At 40.4% G+C, this 17,863-nt stretch overlaps 1 protein-coding gene and 1 non-coding gene across 51 annotated transcripts in view; one reads left to right on the forward strand and one right to left on the reverse strand.

Moving 5' to 3' along the window:
- Positions 1 to 17,863, forward strand: part of LOC105475296 (neuronal cell adhesion molecule) — a 304,974-nt gene that overhangs the window by 180,873 nt on the left and 106,238 nt on the right. The gene's annotated exons all lie outside the window — the stretch shown is intronic.
- On the reverse strand, positions 1,473 to 1,534 carry LOC112425566 (U7 small nuclear RNA). Its single transcript, XR_003016686.2, has one exon. It is a non-coding gene; the product is annotated as a U7 small nuclear RNA (small nuclear RNA).

Here is a 17,863-nt window from a genome sequence, read left to right on the forward strand (position 1 = left end):
AGTAACTCTTCAGTAAAACATACAAATATTTACACTTAGTGGGATAAATAAAGAATGTCAACTGGTCAGGTTTGTTGCTAAAACTTGCATTTTTCAGAGCTTTTAGAAAAATGATGGTGAGCCTGCACTAACCCCTACTTTAGGAGTGTGTGTGTTCAGCAAAGAGCAGTTACTGCCCCAATAGTAGCTGTCGTTTTTACTTAAATTAATGGCGGATAATGTGGGTCTCATCTTTTACAAAAATTGGAATATGAATAAAGAAATTCTACTCAATATACAACTTTGATTCCTACTGGACTTCATACAAGACCATGTGGTACTTTAAAAACGGTGGTGACATTCCCTCTTCAAGAAAATAATACTCACAGGAGGGGATAAATGCCTTCTTGAGTAATTTTAGATCCAGATATGTTACTCTGTTCTGAGATGATTGATAAGATCAGAATTATAGATTTAGAATAGGAAATGAGATTTCCATTACATACAGTTAAAATTAGTACCAAGACATTTTTAGCTTTTTCCCTTTTTGCTCATAAGTCTTACTTGAGGGGATAAAATCAATCACTTCACTTGTTCAGCTAGCGTGGCTGAACTCTCTGAAGTGATTTATGTTTATGCTAAATTTTGCTTGCTAGTTTATGCTCCATGTGACCTCAGCCCAACAGTTTTCAGCATGTGTTATGCCAGGATCAGTGTGAGTTGTCTTCCAAGAAGTTTTAACAGTAATAAAATACCAGAGTTTGTAAATTACTTAATCAAAAAGTAAATGGGTAAGAATTTCAAGTTTCCCTGTGGTAATCTCACTGTCACTTTGTTAGGTTCTTCTTTTTTTTTTTTTTTTTTGACATGGAATCTCACTGTTGTCGCCCGGGCTGGAGTGCAATGGCACAATCTTAGCTCACTGCAACCTCTGCCTTCCAGGTTCAAGCAGTTCTCCTGCCTCGGCCTCCCAAGTAGTTGGGATTACAGGTATGTGCCACCACGCCTGGCTAATTTTGTATTTTTAGTAGAGATGGGATTTCACCACGTTGGACAGACTGGTCTCAAACTCCTGATCTCAAGTGATCTGCCCTCGTCAGCCTCCCAAAGTGCTGGGATTACAGACATGAGCCACTGTGCCTGGCCACTTTGTTAGGTTCTAATATACTTTCGTAAATGGAAGAGAAAGTGTGGGCACAGTGTAGGAGTGTGTTTTGAACAAATATCATCCATCGTGTCCTAGAAGAAGACTATTTTTTCCTTTTAAGAGCCTCTTTTCTAGCATATTTGCCTGTTACTGAAAGTATGGAGATGTAAATCTTTAAGTATATGTCTTATGTTACATTTGGAAACAGTAATTTTTAAAAGTCTGCTTCTTGCTGGCAGTTGTTTGATCTTTACTGTGGTAAAATATACATAACATAAAATTTATCATTTTAACCATTTTTAAGTAGAGCTCTCATTTTTATTTATTTTTAATTTTTCTTTGTGTGGGGGGTTTTCTAATGAAAAGCAGAAAACCTGCTAGACAAATTCCGAAAGAGCTGGAACACTTAAATGTATAGTTCTGTAGCATTAAGTATATTCGCCTTGTGCCAGCATCACCACCACCTATCTACAGAACTTTTTCTCTTCCCCAGCCAAAACTCTAGACCCATTTATAGTGACTCTGAACTGTCCATTCTTTCTCCCAGCCCCTGGCAAGCACCATTCTTTCTGTCTCCAGTATTTGACTATTCTAGGTAACTCATATAAATGGAATCATACAATATTTGTCCCTCTCTGACTGGCTTATTTCACTTGGCGTAATGTCCTCAATGTCAGAATTTTCTTCCTTTTTAAGGCTGAATAATTTTCCATTGTATGTGGAAACCATATACCACAGTTTACTTATCCATTCATTCTTTGATGGATACTTGGATTGTTTCTACCTTGCATCTCTTGTGAATAATGCCATTGCTATGGACGTAAGTGTAGACCACTTCTTGATCTTGAATTAGTATAGTTATTTGTGTGCTCAGAGGTGCTCATCTTAAAGAAAAAGTCTGTTACTCTGTTAACCTGGCTATTTAAAGTCTCAGTAGCAGAAATTCAGCATAAGTAGCCCTTTTAAATTTCAGATTTAACTGTGAAACCCACTCCCTATCTGTGAATTATTAAGTGAATTAATTATTATTAAGCCTCCACATGAAGGGAACCTTGAAGGGGAATGCTTGGTCTTTTCTCTCTCTGAAGGACCATGCAAAGGCATCACCAGGTTTTCTTATGACAAACCCTAAAGCCCAGTTCCAACTCAGAATCCAGAATGTACTGGAAACAATGATTGGCTTTCCTATTGAATTATTTTTGAGTCTCATATTATTGCTTTTATCATGTTGCCTTTTCCAATTTGATGGTCCTTCAAGTAACCAACCAAATGACTCCTCACAAAATAGGAATAAGAGTGATTTATGAAATAGGGAAAGCTGTTATTTTCCAAGCTCATGATAGGTTGTGAAGATAATGGAAGCTGTATCTGCTGAAACATTTTGAACTCTAATGAACACAAAGGAAAGAACCAATGTTCCTTTGCACTGTAAGATTAGATAAGTGTGTAAGTACAGTATGGTTACTGTCTAGGGAAGCTTTGCTAAGATTTCCAGCACTTCCAAAACCTTTTATGTGGCTAGAAAATTTCATTTACTCCTTGCTCTTCCTAAAAGTGATAAAAGCTGGGTCCCATAGCTACAGGATGAAATAGGATCTGTATCATATTTTTAGTTTTGAAAGAAATTCTAACTTGCTTTGAACCCCATTTCTTTTGTGATTTGGGCATGTAGGCATTTGATTATTTACCTGACTGATTAATGGAGTTTATTATTCAAGCATATAACTCATTACAGTTTTATCTAGCTTTGTATTCATTACCTTTTTAGTGTGTTCCTCCAGTTTTATAGAATTGTGTCATATGCGAGTGTGTAACCTGTAGGGGGCATGTCCCTACCTTCTTAGGACACCTGGACCCCTTCCCCATCACCTATCCTTTCCCTGCCAGTAAGACCCTTCCTTCTTCATGACTTGGATGAAAGGTGACCCAAGACAGACCGACCCCTGGTCTCATAAAGTTTACATCTAGAGGGAGAAGAGACAGTCACCAAACAAACTCACTGTATTTGTACAATTACAAAGTGAAATCAGAGCTATGAAGAAGAGCTATGAAAATGTTTAAAAAGGAGGTTTTATGCCCTAGAAGATAAAACATACTCTAAAGCAGTGCCTTGCCAAGTCATATTGAAACCGGAGACAAAAGGGAAAAATCAGCAGTGCCAATCCTGTCTTTATTTAAACTTTTGTTATCTTGTTCAAATGGCTATTTTGCATTACTGTTGAGTTTTTCTTTTTTTTTTTTCTTTCAAATACAGCACTAAGACATGATTCGAGTTTTGAGTGCCTCCCTGGCCTTTGCATCTGAGGTAAATGCCTCATTTGCTCCCTGTAGTCCCAGTCCAAAGCCATACTTCCCAGGCTCAAGTCCTGGTTCCGCTACTTATCAGTTGTATGACTGTGGACAACCTGCATATATTGTGCCTCAGTTTCCTTTTCTGTAAAGCGAGGATAATAATAGTACTTGATAAGGTTGTTATGAGGATTAAAAGAAGTTAATATTTGTAAAGCAGGAGAGCAGCGCCTGGCACAAAGTGCTGTGTGTGTAAGAAGAGTAATGAAGATGCCTCTATACAGTTTCAGGTATTGAACCATTCATAGGAGCTGGATTTCACATGACTGAATTTACCAGGCTGCCATCAGCGTTTCTTTCCTCAACATTTTTACTAAATTTACACTAACACTTTTGAACAATCCTATAGAGAATGTGGTGATATGTTTTAAAAACAAAAGACTTGCTCATTGCATGTCCTCTTCCCCACCCTCCCTCATTTCTTCGCTCTGAAATAGCCAAGAGATGGTGGGAATTGTGGACACCATCACCCACATCTTTTAGGCACTTTCAGAAGCATGGAATACTTTGTGGGCTTGTGTTTCTCTTGCACAGAGGCTATGCCAACCATCTCTGCACAGTTGAGGCGTCCGCTTATGTGCTGCCAAGGCAGGCATAGCCTTTAGATTCTGACTCTCACTTACTCTTTTACTAAGGAATTTCTGATGTAGCCCTTTCACAGCACTGCACACGACTGAGCAGACCCAGCCATTGACAGGATCCCCAGTCTTGGAACATCCACTGCTTCTTTTCCTGTCTGCAGGGAAACTCACAGCTTTCTGTTAGCATCTATTTCTAGTGTGATTTTTAAGTTCTGTTTGTGGTGATTCTACAAAATTGAATACACTTCCTTTTTATTCATGTAAAAGCACTTTTTTGAAGAGAATATATTTTTATCTCTTATGGCAAGAATGTTGTGTTTACACTTTAAAAGTGCAGAGTAAACAGGAAACATTGCTCTTTAAAAGGGAAGAAATGCTGTGTAAATGAATTTTACTTATCCAAGATATTAATGAGAAAATGGCTAAATATAAGCTTCAATGTTTAAAAATCCTGATGTGTACTCATTTATTCCATAAGACTGGAGGCAGCTGTGTGAAATAGCAGGAATTTAATTATCTGTATAGATTTCTAGTTAAACAGGTAATATTTTTGTTAAAGTAGTTCCTATGTATGAATATAATAACTGCCCTAGGGAAAATAATGTTATACCATGGAAGAACTGAGCTGTATCTGAAAATGAATAAATGGATTTTTTGTCCTATTTTACCCTCGAGCTTTTAATTAACAATTTGTAGAAAGAGGGTCACTTGACTGGAATTAGAATTCTCTTTTGATGAGTCTTTCTTATATTCTGTCTGGGATTATATGTAAACGTATCTTTCCTTTCTAAAGAACCTGAACATGCTAAAATTTAAATGCAGTGTTCCAATTCAAATAAAGCATAAGGAATAAAACCATTTACCTTTAAAATATGTGTGAAATTTTAAGTGGGCCTTTTGGGGGTTTTTGTTTTTTCCTATGTTACTTTTCAAAGTGGAATACCTTTATACAGACACATGTAATCAAACATCATTATTCATATTTACATTCTCTTTGGAAACCAGGGGATTCTTAGGGCCCAAAGCCAAGTGCCCAAGAACCCTGACTGAAAGTGTGCGGTTGCCTATTGAGGGAGCAATTGTTATATTATAAAGCCACAGTGTGCCTTTTTGCTATAGCTGGCAACAGCAAAATCAAAGGATTCTTGGGAGAAAATTCTCTATAGTTCTATCACACATCTTGCAAGCAGAGGCACTGGTTGCCTTTTGTTCCAGAGCTGCTTTTTTAAATAACATTTGTATAATAAGTAGCCTTAAGTGATAGAGAAAGTGTCTCCTTCTAGAGCATGAAGGGATGCTTACTGCTTATTATAAAAGATTCTGGTTCCCTAAGCTCAGAGTTTTCTGTCATGTAATGCAGTCTGCTGTGTGTGTGGGTGTCATGCGGCCCTCTTTATAACACCGTGTTGGAATAATTGGAGTCTTAGGAACCAGTTCCAGAAATTACTGATATTCTGGCTACTGCTATTGCTATATGGAATAAAGTCTTTGTCTTTGACCTAGTAGATTTCTGTCCTCTGCTCTATAAAACTGTAATAGGCTAACATGTTAGTTTGTAAGTGAGGCAAAATCTTAGACTCTTTATGCTTACTGACAGGAATGTCCTTTAAAAGACACATAAAGATGATGGCCCTTTCTTTTTCCTTTGTCCTCAATCCTTAGTGGATGTGGTGGGCTTAGGGATAACATAGCCTGAAGTGTGGCGTATGGATCAGATGGCCAGAGACCCATTCATCTGTGGCCTGGGTCAGATGGCAGGAGACCCAGTTCTAAATATAGAAGCTGGTGTGAGTCATAGGGAATGATTGATATTTCTCAGAAGGTAAGAGATTGTCTCTTTCTGACAATTTTGGGCACCTAGAGACAGAAAAGACACTGGATCTGATTTGAACTATATCTCTTTGAGCTCAGATTCCCCCCCCAAAAAACATCATTTAAATTTACTTAGAGAACACACATGCGTGTGCAGTGTAGTCAACCTCATGTGCAGTGACCCATTACCTTTGGAGACAGAGCAGATGACCATAAGCCTCATCCGGGTAAGAACAGCTCAATTTAGCCATCATACCCAGGCTTTACCAGCCCAGGACCCCAAAGCCTACATTATTCTGATGGGTAGGATAGCAGCATTTCTTCATATCTGCCTTCCTAGTGTAGATACAACTTTAGGGAATGGTCCTGCTAGACTAGACAGAAATTTGACTCAAAATAGTTGAGGCCATGCCAACCTGAATAGGAGTGCCAGCACATGCCTTCTGTGTTATCTGTTACCTTACTGCTTTGAGAAGCATAAAGCCTCATCCAAAACAATGAGGTGAGGGAAAGCTTACAAAGAACACTGTGGAATGGCACTTTTTATATATGAGAAAATATTTGAAAATACATACAATACATTAATACTATGAAAAAGAAAAATTTATGAAAAACAATGAAAATCACTTCATAGGTAGGGGGAAGGAATATTTCAAATGCTTTACACAGTTCAGAGCTATTCAAATTGCTGAATATTTCTAGCACTTTCATGACCACTGACTTTTTCATTTACCAGTTTTCTTCTTCAGCTTTCATTTAGCTAAACATCAATGGTATATTTTATTGTAAAAGGTATGGCAAATAAGAAGGGCATGATTAAAAGAGAATGCTTTCATCAGGATACAAATGTGCCAGCTAATTCTTAAAGACACTGTGTACAGTTTTTTGTGAATTCTGGAAGCATCTGTGAAACTTTGTATTAACAAGCCATTACATGTTAATAATAATATCTCAGAGAACTCCTGTAATGATAAAGTAAGCTAATGTTTGCAAATATCTTGGCACAGACAGCCTGGCACACAGTAAGTGCTTAATATATGGTGACTATTATAATAGGAAGGGAACAGTTAAAAACATGAGTGTTTTGCACTTTAGGAGTTTCCAGAAGGAAGCCAAATTTTCATGTGTAATTTGGAAAGCATAAAATAGAGTTCAGGTGTGAAACTGGTTGCTAGGAAGTGATGGAGAAAGGCATGGAGGACTCTACCCACTGTTAAACTGGGTCAGATCGGGATAGGCCCCAACAAAGCTGTGCTATGAAATCATCTATGTCTCACAGGGACATTGGGATCCATCTACAAGGTGAGCCACCATCACCGTGAAGTCAAGGGTGAGGACACCAGTATAGCCTTCCCCCAGGGGCAAGGATATTCCATTAGCCTATATCTGAAAGCTCCAGGGTTTATACAGGATCCAGGAGAACTGCAAAGCACCAGGGCCCTACAAACAATAAAGGCAGGGACAGCTGGGAATGTGCCCTGGGTATTGTCACACAGATTTACTTTCTAAATGTGGTTCTGTCTCCCGAAGCCCTGTATGAGCCATGGCTGCTGCACACTCAGCTCTTAACATCTTTCAGAAGGTGGGGCTCTATGAGCTGCTGGAGGTTCCACAGGTGCCGCCATTGCCCCCGGGAGCACTTGATGGGGCTTCACATCCAGATGTCTCGGCTCCTCTTACACAAATGTAAGGACAGCATTCATTTTCTGTCCAGTTGGAGACCTCTATTATTCATCTGCTGTTGGAGGAAAGAGGAGGTATTGAGATTGTTGTGTTTTCCTTATACCTTAAAAAGAGAGTAACTTTTTCTTTCCCCCAAAACTCATAGAATTAGAAACCTAGAAACTCAACCAGGTCAATTAATAAGACTGGATACAGGCTCTGATTTCTGGTTAGGAGAGGACAGCCCAGGGAAAGAGAGTTATTATGTGTTTATTACAGGAACAGAGAAATTGTCTTTGTTTTTAGTCTTAACTACCAAGAGGCCCACAGGAAGCAATAGGTTGCCATTAGGAGACTAATAAAGATAGATGTTGTATAAATGATTGATGCCAGTTAAGATAAATATTGTATCAATTGGTATGGAGCATGAAGATGTTTCTGAAATTCCAGTTTGCTGGACCATTTTTAGAGTGCTCATTTTAAGGAAAGGTAGAAGAATAACCTGTGTTGTCGGTGAGACCCAGTGACCTTAAGGTCCTTGTGATTTCCCCATAGTCCAAGTTGTGCAGTATCTTTTTTGATTGAGCCAAGAAAACATGTAACTCAGCTTATAAAGAATATAAGCATAATTAAAAATAAAATAATGCAGCATTAAATATGTCTTCCTAGATAAATGAAAAGAGGGCTTTACACAGGAAGTAGAAAAGAAGATGCAGGCCAGGCACGGAGGCTAATGCCTGTAGTCCCAGCACTTTGGGAGGTCAAAGCGGGCAGATCATTTGAGGTCAGGAATTCAAGACTAGTGTGGCCAACATGGTGAAACCCCATCTCTACTAAAAATACAAAAATTAGCTGGGTGTGGTGGCAGCACCTGTAATACCAGCTACTTGCGCGGCTGAGGCAGGAGAATCGCTTGAACTGGGGAGACGGAGGTTGCAGTGAGCCAAGACTGCACCACTGCGCTCCAGCCAGAGTGAGACTCCATCTCAAAAAATAAAAAAGAAACAAAGATGCTAAGCCATATTATATTTTCATATACATAGTATTAAACATAGTAGTAATATTATGGTATGTTTTAAAAACAGCAGGCAATGCAATATGGAAAGACTGAATGCAGGAAGACTTGAGTGTATAATAGGGTAAATGAAGTTCAAGAACTCTTCAGATTGCCGGGCTGGTATGAGGCCTGGCCCAGGTCACTTTCAGCTGTCTAACATGTGTTCCTTGCTGGTGGCACCCACCCAACATGAAAATAAGCTTTCTGATTAAGTCATCCCATAAGCCGGTGAGCCAGGCTCGGTGGAGTGGGTCAGATGAATGACTTCTAGCTTCCTAAGTGGTTTCTATGTGACAGTTGTGCTCGTGGTAGGGGTAAGGGTTTCAGAGAAGCACCCCATGATTTGAGGCAATTATACAGCCTGGCCCGTGACTGAGCCACACCAGCACCTGCCAGATGGCGCTGGCAGGAAGCAGGCAGGCGCTGTTTCAGCACCTCCTGATGCGGAAGCTCAGAGTTAGGGCCATACACTGTAATTGGCTCTTATGGCCCTTTGCACCTGTTAGCGAAGAGGCCCGACTATTTGTGTCATTCATGCACAGAGGATTTCTTTCTTTCTAACCTTTGGAGTTAGTGTTATTCTCATCCCACACTTGGAGGGAAAAAACATCAGTTCTCATTTCTGAACAAAAAGAAAAAACAATAGGCAAGGAAAGTAATGAAATTATTTTCTGTGAAGGTGCTTCATGAACGCAGTGAAATAAAGCAGACAGATCAGATAATATGATTTGGTTATTCCTCCTGGAATCTAGAGCCTGAGATGAAATTGGGGGTTTTCTGCCACAGGGCATCCACCTGGTTCCTGTGGGGGCCATAGAGACGAGACCCTCACGCTAACCAAGCAGCTTGGTAGCTGAGGGTTGTGTTGGTCGTCTCCATGGGTTTATGATGTTCACCTTCCTTCCTATGCATTCCCCCAAGTCAAGCTGGTAGCCAAGCTTGAAGAGACATTGAAGATGTCTGGGAAATGCTTCTCCACGTGGTAGGTTCTGCACTTTTGCCTAGAATGAAGGAATTCGCACCAAGGGAGTCTGTAGTTATGCTTCTAATGAGGCAAAGGAGAATTAAAAGATAAGCCAAGGGGCTTCGTGGTGAAAGTACGTGAGCCAGTGGAGGAAGAAAAGGGGAAAATCTAGCCAACAAAGCAGAAGACTTTTTAAACTGAGAGTTGAAATGAGCCAGGAAAAGCAGCTCAGCACCTTGTTTTCTAAAGGAGATGGAGGAGGACCAAATGCAGAGACCTGAGAAGAAATGACCCCAGAAAAGAGTGAAACTGCACATCTACAAGTCATGCCTTATATAAAGTGTGTCCTATAGATCTTCAGGAAATATGTGTGGAAGAAAAAGGATGCTCAAGACTTATAGTAATAATGACTTGTCTGTTGTTCCCATGCTGTAGAAAGATTATGGACTTTGAATCCACAGGACTGGGTTCAAATTCTAGTTTAAATTCTTGCTGGGTGGTCTTGGATGAGTTATCTGACCTCTCTAAATCTGTGTCCTCCTTCTATAAAGGAGACAAGTGAGAGAACCAAAACAAGGGTAGGCACAAAAGTTCTCAGGGAATGTCTCTTTTTTTCCTGTTTCCTATTTCAGCCTTGGAAAAAATAGACACATCAAACACACACACACACACACACACACACACACACACACACACACACACCCCACCCCATATCACCGTAGCTGAGGAGCCCTTCTGTATGGGAGGTGGTGGGAGCATCAAGGGGTCAATCATGGGTGACGCACTCTTGGAGCATGAATCCAGGGTATGAGATTTTGCAAACCCAATCTAATGCTGCCAACCACTTGTGTTAGTCTAGGGTTCCCCAAAAGCTGAGCCAGAGACTACTTATACACAAGCCTTAGTCTCTGGCTCAGCATTTGGGGGCTTGTGCATAAGTAGCTTGTTTGGAAATGTGATCCTCAGGAGCAGAAATGCAGAAAGGGGGAGTGGAAGACAGACAGGGGAGGAGCCAACACAACCCTGCGTCGTTGCATTGGCTGTTTGATCCCAGTGGACTGGTGAAAGGGTTTATGAAGTGTTTCAGAACTGTCTGCCAGGGGATGAAATGGAGTGCTTTTATCCACTGACTCCAGATCTTCATTTGTCTAGAGTGGCCCTCACAACACTAACTCCCCTGCACTGCTGGGTTATGCTTGAGTGCAGAGTGGATTTCTAGAAATATTAACCAAAGATTAGAGATGCCTAAGGCAGGAAGCAAGAGATCCCCATGAGGGTCAAGGTGAGGCCACTGAGGCCACCTGTGCCAAGCTGCTCAAAGCCTCCAGGAAAACAGGTCTCTACAGCTGTGGCTGAAATAAGAGAAGCAACTGAGAGGATTTTGAAGTGGTACACACAAGGGGTCCAATACAACAACTCTAATGGATATGCCCTGTCTTTTTGCCTGGAAAGAAGATGCTAAAATAAAGAATTCCTTGGAGTGTCTTTGGCCTTTCAAGTCTATGATTCATGGAGATAAAACCAAAATTTGCTAAAAATCTGTTGATTAATAAAATAGACACAGCAATAACATTTGCTAATTTTATTCTCCAAATGATACCTGTCAGCTGTAGACAATGTGTGGAGCAAAATAGAGTTATACTGTCTAGTTACAGGACAACAGACCTAACTTAGGTGGTGGTGATATATGCTGAAAACAGAGAGAGCAGTGCTTCGGCTTTAGGAAAATCTAGTGGAAAGTCGAGTTTATTGATCCTTAGGAGCACAACCTTTACCTGTGTTTTAAGTGGGTTTTATAACGATTGGGAAATCTTATTAAAGAAGAAACTTTGGAAGGGGTACTGGGTGCTTTCAGAACAAAGGAGAGGACATAGGGAATATTTCCAAGTCAGCTTGGACCCAGACAAAATTATAAAGTGGATTAAGTTTGTTTTCAGCCCCTTTCTGTCCACCAGTTCTCCTTATGTCCCCACATTCACTTCCCCTCCATCACTGTCCCCCTTTAGGAACCTAGTAGCTAGTACCATACTGGACTGCTCAGATGCCTCTATGCAATCAACCAGTTGATTTTTATTCATACTTCCAGTGTACCTAGAACCTTGCCAGGAATTGAATATGAGAACACCCCACATCATAAACCTTCCCCAAATAGCCTATCTTCTGTTCTCAAGTCCTGCCCATGATGGTAGATAATTTAAAAGGTTAATTTATATACATTGTGCCCAACACCTGTTTGTGCACCGCTCCACAGCCTCGGCCTCCCCATCTCTTGTTCCAGCTCTGTGTGGGCCCCAGCCAATTTCACACCAGTACCCCTCTCATCTCCCACCCAGTGCTCCCATGTTGACATCACTGCAGACTCCACTAATGCCCACGCTCTGGAATGCACACCCAGAGGTGCAAGGGGGTGAATCCTAGACCAAGCACATCCTGGGAGTAAGTTCTTCTCGCTTCCCCACTCCATCGCAGGGCTGGTTCCGAGCTGCCATTTATCCACCTTCTTGGGAGTGTGGTCTGTGGATTGAACAATAAGTCACACTCGCCAACTCAGTACTCCTCCATATCGGCTCTCCCTCCTTTCCAACATCTCTCCTCTTGTACCTCATTCCTGCCTAAGATTATAGTCCCTGATAAAATAACACCCCATTCATTTTTTTTGATAAGTATTCATTAGGTATTTACTGTGGGCCAGGCACTGACTCTGGCACTGTGAGTACAGAGATGAACTTTTATATTCAATGACTTGTCTGATATTAGATGTTTTCTCAGAAGCCATATTGTTTAATGCCCTTTCTTGGATGTCAAGAAATCCTGGTCACGTGGTGGAGGGTGTGGCTTGCCTGAATGGGTTAAGGATTAGAATGGTTTGAGAAACGGAATAGGAAGCAAAACTAGACAAAACCACTCAGGACCAGGTTCTGAGAGCAGAGATATCAGGCACTCTTTCCTCATGGGTCTGAGCCACCAGACAATTAAGAAAACTTGAAAACTTTTCAAAAAGTTTTTTAAAAAATTCAAATGTTATTTTAAGTTCTGCAGTACATGTGCAGGATGTGCAGGTTTTTTACTTAGGTAAATGTGTGTCATGGTGGTTTGCTGCACCTATCAACCCATCACCTAGGTATTAAGCCCTATATGCATTAGCTATTCATTTTGATGCTCTTCCTCCCTCCACCCCTGACAGGCCCCAGTGTGTATTGTTTACCTCCTTTTGTCCATGTGTTCTCATTGTTCAGCTCCCACTTACATGTGGTGTTTGGTTTTCTGTTCCTGCATTAGTTTACTGAGGATAATGGCTTCCAGCTCCATCCATGTCCCTGCAAAGGACATGAACTCATTCCTTTTTATGGCTGCATAGTATTCCATGGTGTATCTATGGTGTATATGTACCACATTTTCTTTATCCAGTCTATCACTGATGGACACTTAGGTTGATTCCATCTCCTTCCTATTGTGAATAGAGCTGCAACGAACATACACATTCATGCATCTTTATAATAGAATGATTTCTATTTCTTCAGGTATATACCCAATAATGGGATTGCTGGGATTTCTGGTTTTAGGTCTTTGAGGAACCATCACACTATCTTGCACAATGGTTGAACTAATTTACATTCCCATCAATAGTGTCAGAGTGTTCCTATTTCTCTACAGCCTCGCCAGCATCTGTTGTTACTTGACTTTGATTTTTAAAAAGGCTTGTTAACTAATTATTCCACAGTTCGTTTAGCAAATTCATATGAATTTAAGTGGTACTTCAAAAAGCTCACAATTTATCGAGTGAAAGAATTAACACTCATTATAGGAAGTGATGAGTACGCTTATAAAAGTACACATGAGTTCTTTAGGAGAGGGTTAACAAAGACATTTTCCTCTAGAGAAACTCTATCCAATAGAACGTTCTGTGATGATGGAAATGTTCCATTCTGTGTTGTCCCAACACAGTAACCACTAGCCAGCCCCACGTGGCTGTTGGGCACTCGAATTGTGGACAGTGTGACTGAGGAACTGGATTTTTAATATTCATTAATCTTAATTTGAATGTAAGTAGCCACATTTGACTAGTGGCTGCTGTTTTTGACAGTGCAGTTCTAATGGTTGACATTTTAGTGGAGTCTCCAGGAATAAGTAGGTGTTATCCAGGCCACAAGGAGGATAGGAACCAAGTAGAAAGTGGAGAAAGCAGACTGGGTTGAGAGAACAACAGTGAACATGGACGTCGGAGTGCTTGTTTGTTAGGCTTGTGAACAACAGTAGAGAAGGCTAGAAATGTACACAGAGGCTGTGTCATGATAGGCCTTGTGATTTTAACAGTCACCATTTACTAAGGGTTCACTAAGCTCCTGCCACATCACTATGCTCATTCCATACTTAACAGCCCTGGAGGTAGGTAAATTAGCCCCATTTTACAGGTGAGGAAACTAAGGCACACAGAGCTTGTTGAACATAACCAGTGCAACACAGCTTGTAGGTGACAGCACCAGGATTTAAACTAGGCTCTGACTCAACAGCCTATCCTCTTTTTACTTTTTTCACTTTCTCCCACGTGGGTCTGTCACATGGGAAATTTGGGCTTCATGTCCTTATAGGCAAAACTGTTCAGAATTAGGGTTTTTCCCTAGACAAGACTGTATGGTGTAAAAACAAGGGGGAAAAGGAGTTGAGAGGGCTGGTCAGAAAAATGAAGGGTGCCCCATGGGACCTAAGCTGGAAAGAGAAGGAAGTGAAGAATAGAATTTTTGGAGAATGGGAATAATGTGAAGCTGAAGGACCAGGGGCAGGAGGAATAATTAAGAGAAAGCACCACACACAAGGCTGTTGTGATCAGAGGGAATTATTGCCATTTTAGCGGGCTTTCAGCCAAAGGACAACCTGGAGCATGTTTCAACCCTGAAGCTGAGGGTGTTAATTGCTGAAGGAAACTGGCAGAATTCCCATCACAGCACACAGACAACCACCTCCTTCAACAGGCAGAGACCCAGACTCCTTCTCTGTGTGAGGAAATGGACTTCTCAGAAACTGAGTCTGAGCTTGTTTTCTTTTATAAATCTCTACTTTTGGTGGCTTATTTTTGCTTAGGAAGATAGAAATCGGTAGCATTGACTTTGAAAAGTGTTCATAATCCTCAGCACGCCAGGCGAAGTGGAGACAAGGAGGAGGCAGTGTGGCACGTGAAGAAGAGAAGGGTGTGAACGCTCTCATCTGAGACGCTTGATGAAACTGATCCTCTCTGCGTGACTTAGGTTTAGTAGCTCACATACCTTCGATGAGCTGGAATTGAATGTGAAGTTAAAAGCAATTTTGATTTGAAATCAAGGTTATGTAGAAGTGAGTCTTAATATATCATAAAAATCATTTCAAGAAATCCTGAAAATTGTCACGAACTCTTATTAAGGAAATTGATTTGCAGATGGTGACAGAAATAATTTTTTCACGAAAATGACAAATGTAGCTTATTTTCATTGACATTATTTATTTTTATTAGAATAGGCTACTGTCTACACTTCTCTTAAAACCACTCTTTCAATAATACATTTAGATTCATATGCTAATATGTCTGCCATTTCTGTCAGTATCACTTTATATTCTGTATTTAGAAACAGGTATATTGAATTTATACTGGGACTAGAGTATTATATTTGAAAGCACTTATCGGGGACAAAGGCTATGAGTATATCCTCTGAAAGGTGTCTTGATTTGGAAAGCACAGGATGTTCCAGGTAACTTATAGTTTTGTTGAAGTATAATTTATATACCACAAAATCTACCCATCTTAAGTGTAGTTTGGTGAGTTTTAGTGGATTTTTAACAGCAAACTTCACCCCAATCGAGCTGCAAAACACAGCCGTCGACTGACAAAGTTCCCTCCTGCCTGTTTATAGTCAGTCTCCTTTCCTACCCCAGGCCCCAGCAGCCACTAATCTGTTCTCTGATTAGTGGCTTATCATGGTGGCTCATGCCTTTAATCCAAGCACTAGGGAGCTCCAGATGGTGGATTTCTTAAGCCTCTTTCTCTTTCTTTTCTTTCTTTTCTTTCTTTCTTTCTTTTCTCTTTTCTTTCTTTTTTTCCTTCCTTCCTTCCTTCTTTCCCCTTCCTTCTTTCCTTCCTTCCTTCCTTCCTTCCTTCCTTCCTTCCTTCCTTCCTTTTCTCCCTCCTTCCCTTCCTCCCTCCCTCTTTCTTTCCTTCCTTCTTTCCTTCCTTTCTTTCCCTTCCTTCCTCCCTCCCTCCCTTCCTTTCTCTCTCTCTCTCTCTTTCTTTCTTCTTTCTTTCTTTCTTTCTTTCTTTCTTTCTTTCTTTCTTTCTTTCTTTCTTTCTCTCTCTCTCTCTCTCTCTCTCTCTCTTTCTTTTCCTTCCTTTCTTCCTTTTTTTCTTTTTCTTTTTTTTCTTTTGACAGAGTCTTGCTTTGTCGCCCAGGCTGGAGTTCAGTGGTGTGATCTCAGCTCACTGCAACCTCTACCTCCCAGGTTCAAGTGATTCTTGTGCCTTATCCACCAGAGCAACTGGGATTACAGGCGTGCACTACCACACCTGGCTATATTTTCAGTAGAGACTGGGTTTTGCCATGTTAGCCAGGCTGGTCTCAAAGTCCTGATCTCAAGTGATCCGCCCGCCTTGGCCTCCCGAGGTGCTGTGATTACAGGTGTGAACCACCATGCTGGCTATTTCTAAATAGCCAGTAATGGCTAGTATTGCATTTCTAAAGATTTTGTTTAAGTAGGATCATATATGGTCTTTTGTGTCTGGCTCCTTTTATTCAGCATAGTTTTGAGATTTCATCCATGGCACATGTTGTTGCATATATCAGCAGTTCATTCTTTGTTATTGCTGAATACTTTTCCATTATATGAATATACCACATTTTGCTTATTCTTTCACTAGTTGATGGGCATTGGGTTTGTTTTCAATTTTTCATTATTATAAATAATGCTGCTATGTACATTTGCATACAAGTCTTTGTGTTGTTATATGTTTTTATTACTCTTAGGTAAAAGAGTAGAATTGCTGGATTGTATGGTAAGTGAGGGTTTAACTTTTAAGAAATTGCCAGGTTGGGCATGGTGGCTCATGCCTTTAATCCAAGCACTTGGGAGGTCCACATGGGTGGATTTCTTAAGCTCAGGAATTCGAGGCCAGTCTGGGTAATATAGTGAAACCTGGTCTCTACAAGTAATAAAAAAAACTAGGTGGGTATGGTAGAATATATGCCTGTGGCCCCAGCTACTTGGGAGGCTGAGGTGGGAAGATGGTTTGAGCCCAGGAGGCAGAGATTGCACTTAGCCGAGATCATGCTATCGCACTCCAGCCTGGGCAACAGAGCTAGCCCCTGTCTCAAAAAACAAAAAATAGCCAAATTGTTTTTTCCACAGCAATATGTGAGGATTCCAGTTTCTCCACAGCCTCACCAACACTGGACATCATCAGTCTATTTGAATATAGCCATTCAAGTGGGTGTGTGGTAGTATCGCATTGTAGTTTTAATTTGCATTTCCTTAATGATACATGATATTGAGCATCTTTTCATGTGCTTGTTAGTTATTTGTATATCTTCTTTGGAGAAATCTCTAATGAAAGTTTTACCCATCTTTTTAGTGAGTTGTTTTGTCCTCTTAGTTTTGAGTTGTAAGAGTTTTTCTACATGATGTAGATACAAGTCCTTTATTAGCTATATGATTTGTAGATAGTCTGCGGTTTGTCTTTGCATTTTCTTATTGGTTTCTTTTGAAGAGCAAATGTTTTTAATTTTGATGATGTTAAGTTTATCAGGTTTTTTCTTTTGGTGTCATAGCTAAAAAATTTACCTAACCAAGGTCATGAGATATTCTCTTGTGTTTTATGCCAAGGATGGAAAAACTATTAACTTTTATTCTTTAGAACAATGACTAACAATCGCCTGGATGCCACAGCCAGGGATTTGGCAGTCTCTGGTAGCTTTGTGGTTTCATGGTTAGGGTAGTGATAGGAGCAGGAGGCTGAGTATATTGTTGTGATTGTAAATAATTGCAACTTGGCCCCAACAGCCTTCTGTCATCCCCGCTACTGAGCACAGTACTCAGAAAAATTCCCCCCTGCCTATTTGCCATCAGTCTCCTCTCTGACCACTCCCAGCCTCAGGCATCCATCGATCTGTACATAATTGATTTTCAGGTGATTGAGTAAAATTTAATTGAATCCTCTAAAATTCCCTGCACTTTTCACTCTGCATGAGAAGATGGCACCCTTGATAGTCCTTTTGAAAGTAAAGTTCTTTTACTCACTTACCCAGCTTAGCACTTTGAAACTCATCTGATATTAGGATGAAAACAAAACTCAA

Source organism: Macaca nemestrina, chromosome 4 (genome assembly GCF_043159975.1).
Source record: "Macaca nemestrina isolate mMacNem1 chromosome 4, mMacNem.hap1, whole genome shotgun sequence".
In the NCBI taxonomy this organism is placed as follows: Eukaryota; Metazoa; Chordata; class Mammalia; order Primates; family Cercopithecidae; genus Macaca; species Macaca nemestrina.